We start from the raw sequence: 7701 nt of genomic DNA, 5'->3' as shown, positions 1-7701 counted from the left end.
TGACATGAAATTGCTTAGAAACTACTTCTCAAAATGAAACAAAAAGAATATGAATTTTAAGTGGTTAATCTGACGTTTCATAGTTGCAAATTTACCCAAGAAGATGAAAAGTAATTGTTCACACAAAACTCTGCCATGTTCATGCCTCAATCACCAATTGGACACATCCTTGTCTTGTTATATATGATAAGCGACGACGTAAGGACAAAAAATAATTGCGGAAAAATGGTTCCTTGCTATAACCAAACAAGATTAGTACAAAGAAAGGCTTGATCAAACATGTGCCAACAGTACCAAGATGAACAACTACTGGTCCACAACCAGCTTGCCTGCCGACCTTTAGGACATATTGGACAATTTAAAAATTGTTGGGGGCTTGAGAGACTTTTTTTGTTTTTCTTCTTTTAAATTGATTGCATGCTCAAGAGAGCACTGATTGTTCTCGGTGGGGCCCACCATCGGCTCTTTTTGGGTCGAACTTCCGGCGGGCGCGAACACAAATAGATTGACATGACCCATTGTTTTAGGAAGATAACACTGAAGCGCTTCCGTCTTACCCCAATCATTCACATGACATAGAGTGGGGCCCGTGACAGACCCATCCCATCAACCACCCATAAAGCACATGGCTTGCACCTGTGTGGGACCCATCAGGATCCGAAAGAACTTGGATCCGGATCCATTACCCATGTCATGTTCACGCGGAGCTGTGTTTGGATGATGGGGATAAAATTGATTCATTGGTGCCTTTGTAGTTTGTATCATTGAAATTCAGGAATTGGGCGAAATTTTCCCCGAAATCTTACCATCGGTTTGATTTTCAGGAAATATGGAAAATTCTCATCCACCCATTGTCTGAAAGTGGAGCGATAAGATCCCGTGAATTGGATCGAAGCACTGGAAGTCCGGGCCGAGATAAGTTGGTGGAGTTTGTAGCCATTTAGTACAAGGCAAGAATGTTCGGGTCCTCATTGTTTAGCCAGATCCGCTCCTGGATCCACATCTGACTGCACATTCAGGTTTTGAACTTAGTCCCAGTTGAGGGCTTGCCTAAGTTGGATGCAGAAAAATCCATACCCAAATGAGCAGTTCTCCTTTCACTACAAAAAAATAGTTGATTAGCGACGGAATTTAGCGACGGAGTTATATCGTCGCTACTTAGCGACAGATTAACGAGAGAAATGAATCCATCGCTATATTTGTAGAATTTTACGAAACTAGCGACAGAAAACATTCCCTCGCAAAATCCGTCGCTAAGTAGCGACGGATTTTGCGAGAGAATGTTTTGTCGCAATAAATACGACAGTTAGCGACGGAATTGCGACGGCTAAGATTCCGTCGCAACATAGCGACGGCCTAGGCGACGAAATATTTTCTGTCGCCTTTTTTGTTTTTTGAATTACGATGGCTTAGCGACGGAATTAATCCGTCGCTAAGCCGTCGCTATATGTCGCATTACCCCTAATCCCAGCCCTCTTTTTCCTTTCTCCTTTCGCTGCTCCCGCCCGCCGCCCTCTCCCTCCTGCCGCCCTCTTCCTTCCGTCAACCTTCCGCTGCCGCCGTCGCTGCCCGGAGCAACCGCAGGTACGTAAATGGATTGGAGGTCGACCCCCTGCTTTTTCCGGCAGGGGGTCGACTCTGCCAGGCGGTCGACCCCCTGCGTTTTCCGGCAGGGGGTCGACTCTGCCAGGCGGTCGACCCCCTGCGTTTTCCGGCAGGGGGTCGACTCTGCCAGGCGGTCGACCCCGGTAGGTGGTCGACCCTCTGCCGTGTCCGGCCGGGGGTCAACCCTGGTAGGGGGTCGACCCCCTGCCGTGTCCGGCCGGGGGGGGGGGGGGGGGGGGGGTCGACCCCCCGCCATGTCCGGCCGGGGGTCGACCCCCCGCCGTGTCCGGCAGGGGGTCAACCCCGGCAGGGGGTCAACCCCTTTTGATGTCCGGCAGGGGGTCAACCCCCTGCCTTGTCCGGCCGGGGTCGACCCCCTTGCCGTCTCCGGCCAGGGGTCAACCCCCTGCCTTGTCCGGCAGGGGGTCAACCCCTTTTGATGTCCGGCCGGGGGTCGACCCCCTGCCGTGTCCGGCCGGGGGTCGACCCCCTGGTTTCTTGCTCTTTTTTTTCTTTTTTCAGAAATTAGGGTTTTTATTTTATTTTTATTGTTTAGTTTTCTTTGATTTTCATTGATTAGGATTTTTTATTTTGATTTTCATTTATTAAGCAATTGAATCAAATTTCTTAAATTAAGGCTATTTGTAGTTAATTTAATTAGGGTTTTTTATTTGATTTTGTTTTATTAGGGCTTTGAATCAAAATTTAAAAATTAGGGCATTTTATAGTTAATTTGATTAGGGTTTTCTTGGATTTGATTAGAGCTTTTATTTTTATTTTCTATGATTAGGGATTTGAATCATAATTTTTTTAATTAAGGATTTTTAGTTAATTTGGTTAGGACTTTAAATCAAAATTTTTTAATTAAGGCTTTTATAGTTAATTTGATTAGGTTTTTTTTATTTATTTAGAGTTTTTATTTTTATTTTCTATAATTAGGGATTTAAATCACATTTTTTTAATTAATACTTTTTAGTTAATTTGATGAAGGATTTTTTTGTATTTGATTTTGGCAGGTTTTTTCCTTGTTTGATTAAGGTTTAAATTGTGGCTTTTTTATTTAATTTTATGGTTTATTTTTCTTATAGTTTATGATGTTTTGGTTTATTTATAATTTATTTTCTTGTATTTTAAGGTTTTATGATTTAATATGGTCGAATAATTTCATGGTGACTTCATTTTAAAACATCATTTTTTTTTGCAGATTTCTCAACAGAACTTGCTTGTGCCCCGCCACCCGTGGTAAGTAAGTGACAAAAATAATGCAAATCGGGTAAATACCCGTGGTGAGTAAGTGATGCAAGCGCATCACATGTTATTTAATTTATTGAATATAACACTTTATTGTTCACACACTCACTTAGTTGTTGATATCTATGACTACTTTGTTGGAGTTCGAAGATCATGCTGAGCATGATTTTAATGTATGAATATGGAAGTGTTCTTATTTTTGGAGTACGGAGTCCAGGCTATGCATGGTAGTAGTTAGTGGGATATTGAAGTGTGTTTGCTGCAGGTACATGTTTGATATTTGTTTGATATGAATTATTTCGATGTATTGCAATGTTTGATGTGATTGTATCCATGCTTACATGTAGTTACTTTCAATTTGATTATGTCTTCCATGTGAAATTGTATACTGAAAGCATGCTTCAAATGAATGTATCGTGTCATGAATAGTTTGCACATGAAAATATTAAGTTATCAATGCATGCATCATAATTCTTGTGATTGTATGACATCATATATTGCATGATAAATTTGATATTTTCTTCATCATAGTATTCTGATGGTTCTCTTTTAACTGGTTAGGATACTATTCGTAACATCATACGACAGAATGACTGCAAACCGTGAATGGATGTACCGTAGGATAGTAGACAATGAGTTATCGCATGAATATATGGATGGTGTCGACAGTTTTATTGAATTTGCAACGGCAAGTGTCAGTACGGTAGATCCCACAGGTCGGATTAGGTGTCCCTGCAAGATTTGTAAGAATAATCGATTTGTAGAACCTCATGGCGTTAGACATCACCTATACAAGAAGGGTTTTGTGAGTGATTATCAGAACTGGACGTTTCATGGAGAAGAATTTAGAAACGATTTTGATGCACGGGTGAATGTGGTGCACGATAATCCATATACGAATTTGATATTTGATGCTGCAGGAATGATTTGAATTAGTGCAATTAACGAATGATTTGAATTAGTGCAATACTTGATGTCAATGATTTGAATTATTTGAATGCATTGCAATGCTTGATGTGAATGACTTGAATGCATTGTAATACTTGATGTTAATTATTTGAATGTATTGTATGACATATGTTATTTGTTAGAATATGGTTCGTGGAGGTTATAGTGGTCGCTCATCCAGTAGTAGCCAGGCTCAACCTTCATCTTCACGGGCTCCTGTGATAGGTATATCATATAACTAATTAGATGCTTGATTAGTTCAAATGCACATTCTGAGAACTTGGTGTGTATTTTTTTACAGATGATGTTGCGCCTGTATACGACCCACCTACACCAGTTGATCGCACAAGTCAACAGCCAACACAGGAAACAGGGTCTTCACAGGCTGGCACAAGAAGACTCATTCGAATAGTGTATATCGATAATCGACCGTAAGTATTTTGTTTTCAATTATTGCATATCTTTTAAATATTTTATATTGATATTTACTGTGTAACAATTCATGTGCAGCACGAGGTTTGAGCCACAAGAAGTAGTACGGGAGATTAGGAATTCACTTCTTCAACATCTACCAGGACCAGTTGCTCAATGGAAAGAGTACCCAAAGGAGGTATTAGACAGATTGTGGTCCTCATTCATGGTATACAGTTGTTCCTCATAGTTAATGTGTTTCATATTTAATTTATTTAAGCAATGTCTACTAACTTTCTGAAAATATTTGTAGGCTTCGAATCGCTTTGCAACTACGGTGGAAGAAAATGATGCAAGGAAGGTGTGGCAGAAGGTGGCTGCCAATCGATTTGCAGACATGCTGCACACTATGAAGACTGCAGCAAAAAAAGCATCTGGCGTAGTAGATGATCCATTACTGTGGAAGGGCCATGGTCCTATTACTATCAGGAGAGATTACTGGGATGAAATGTGCGATATGTGGGCGGGAGATGCATTTAAAAATCGCTCTGCGAAGGCTTCACAAAATCGATCGAAGATGCCCGAAGCCCATCTACACACAGGTGGATCTAAGACATTTGGGAGCCACCTAAAGAAAATGGTAACTCATCAATATATAATATTAATTTTATAAGTATAGTTGCAAATTTGTGTACTAAATCTTTTGTCATTTAACTTCGCAGGAAGCAGAAAAAGGAGGCAGTGTACCATATAAGGATGTGTTTGTAGAAACACATAAACGGAAGACCACGGGAGTCTTCGTATCAGAGAAGGCGAGAACGACAACGGTATGTATTAATTCTATTAATAATCATTGCAATATATATGCAAGTCATCATAATGTTATCATTAATTATTAATGAATACTTTAAACATTATTTTGTAGGAGGCATATGAGCAACAAATGGTAGAGCGATATGGTGAAGACGCTACTCAGCATCCATCATTTGATCCTACAGCATGGGTGACTGCAGCAGGTGAACCCAAAAAAGGTCGCGTGTTCGGGTTTGGGAGTAATATGAACACTTCACCAGTTATTGGTTCTTCCAGTTACGGCTCACCAACTTCTTGCGCCGACATAAGCTCCAAGCAGCCGACTATTCTTTCCGGTGATGATGTACGCGAGATCATTAATGAATCACTGAATAACTACTTCCAATACACCGTCGCCCCCTTTCTCCGAAATGAGATCAAGGCCGCTGTTCAGGATAGGGGATCTTCGATTCCAGGTCCCTCTCAGGTATAATCACATATATAGTTTTTTTGACTATCTTAAAGCACATCTGAGCATGGTAGAATCACATATAGAGTTTTTCTAGATGCCTTAGAACACATATGAATATGCTATAATCACATATTCAATTTTTTTACTGCCTTAGCACACATATGAGCATGATAGAATCACATATATATATATTTAACTTTTTGTCTGTCTTAGAGCACATATGAGCATGATAGAATCACATATAAAGTTTTTTTGATTGCATTAGAACACATAAGCATGCTATAATCACATATTCAGTTTTTTTACTGCCTAAGAACACATATGAGCATATTATAATCACATATTCTGTTTTTTGACTGCCTTAGCACACATATGAACATGCTATAATAACATATAGAGTTTTTTAACTGCCTTAGAACACATATGAACATGTTATATATCATTTATGATAGAATCACATATAAAATTTTTGGCTTTGCCTGCCTTAGAGCACATATGAGCATGCTATATTCACATATTCAATTTTTTTACTGCCTTAGCACACATACGAGCATGATCGAATCACATATATAGTTTTTTGCTTGCCTTAAAGCACATCTGAGCATGGTAGAATCACATATAGAGTTTTTTTATATGCCTTAGAACACATATGAACATGCTATAATCACATATTCAATTTTTTGACTGCCTTAGCACACATATGAGCATGATAGAATCACATATAGAGTTTTTTTATTGCCTTAGATCACACATGAGCACATGATAGAATCACATATAGTGTGTAATTTATTTCATTATATTTTGTTTATCAATACTGACTGTTCTTTTCTTGTGTAGGCTGCTAGCGATAATCAGGGTAGTGGAGCTGAAGGGACAGATAAAGACAATGAACAAGAAGACGCACAAAATCTTGGCGATGATTAGAGGACTGTGTTGAAGAAGTTCTATTTTTTTTATTTTTCCTAATTGTAATTGTTGAATTGTAAATAATTAAACTTTTTAGTTTTAAGGTGGAACGATTAATTATTATAGATACTTGTTATATGAATTTTTTTGTGTGGTTTGTTTTTTATTTACAGGAAATATAAATTGTACAGGAAATATAAATTGTACAGTTCTCCGTAATTAATTTTTAAATAATTTTTTTTTGATTTTTTTTCGTTTTTGCGACGGATTAGCGACGGATGATTCCGTCGCTATTCATATTAATCTAGCGACGGCTTAGCGACGGAATTAAATCCGTCGCCACGCCGTGGTCGCCGTTTAGTACCGGCGGATTGGCGACGGAATATAGCGCTCGTTATTCCGTCGCAATTAGCGACGGACTTGGCGACGGAATAATTCCGTCGCCAGTTAGCGTCGAAATATTCGCGACGTAAGCATACTGTCGCCGCGTTGTCGCTAATCCGTCGCTAACATGGTTAGCGACGGATTAGCGACGAAAGGTGGTCGTCGCTAATCTACTGCTCTGTTGTAGTGTTTTTTTACATATAAACAAGGGGTTTCTTTCTCCTTGTTAAATAACCAAAAAATGGAAAAAAGGGAACCAGGTTGGGCCGTTGCTCACACCTCAATCTGGGTTGGGAATGCCCAAGTTGGTTCTTGGTCCAACTGAGTTCAAGCTCGCCTATGAATGGACCCAGTATGCTCATAAGAAGATCAACTAGGCAGGTGCTTATTCAAGGACCTTTATGTGGATCTGCTGCAAGTAGATCCAGATCCATAACTCAAGAGTACTCTGGTCAGATCCAGCAAGGTGAATCTTCACTTTTTTTTCCTCAAAGTATACACATCAAATTACTTCGACCAATTTGGACCTGAACATGGCCTGCCTATCCTAAGCAAACCAACCTGATGACATTAGCTTCTCAAACACACTATTCGGGTTCTAGGTTCAGAACTAGAGACACGGGTCGGACCCACCTCATTGACAACTCGACATTGTTAAATTTTCCTTCATATAAATATCAAAAGATGGATAGAGAATAAAAACAAGTCGATAAAGTGCACTATTTAGTGGCATTCCTGTACACAATCTGTGGGTCCAGTTCTCATGAAGAAATGGGAAATTCCCTACTAGATCTGACTGCGCATGGGCCAGGTCAGGCCTTATCTGATGATTTCCCAATTTATTGCTAAAGGTTGCACAAAAAATAATTGAAGAATATGGCTTGGATCTTATCTAAAATCCAGGATCTGGATGCCCAAACAGAGTCCATATC

At 39.6% G+C, this 7701-nt stretch overlaps 1 long non-coding RNA gene across 1 annotated transcript; it reads left to right on the top strand.

Moving 5' to 3' along the window:
- Nucleotides 1-5312: 5312 nt before the first annotated feature.
- On the top strand, nucleotides 5313-6562 carry LOC149838490 (uncharacterized). Its single transcript, XR_016432191.1, has 2 exons — nucleotides 5313-5494; nucleotides 6317-6562. It is a non-coding gene; the product is annotated as an uncharacterized LOC149838490 (long non-coding RNA).
- The last annotated feature ends 1139 nt before the right edge of the window (nucleotides 6563-7701 follow it).

The sequence above is a fragment of the Nuphar pumila genome, chromosome 5, assembly GCF_984573655.1.
Source record: "Nuphar pumila chromosome 5, dmNupPumi1.hap1.1, whole genome shotgun sequence".
Lineage (NCBI taxonomy): Eukaryota > Viridiplantae > Streptophyta > Magnoliopsida > Nymphaeales > Nymphaeaceae > Nuphar > Nuphar pumila.
The sequence above is the reverse complement of the archived record's forward strand: the minus strand, read 5'-3'. Positions and strand labels throughout refer to the sequence as shown.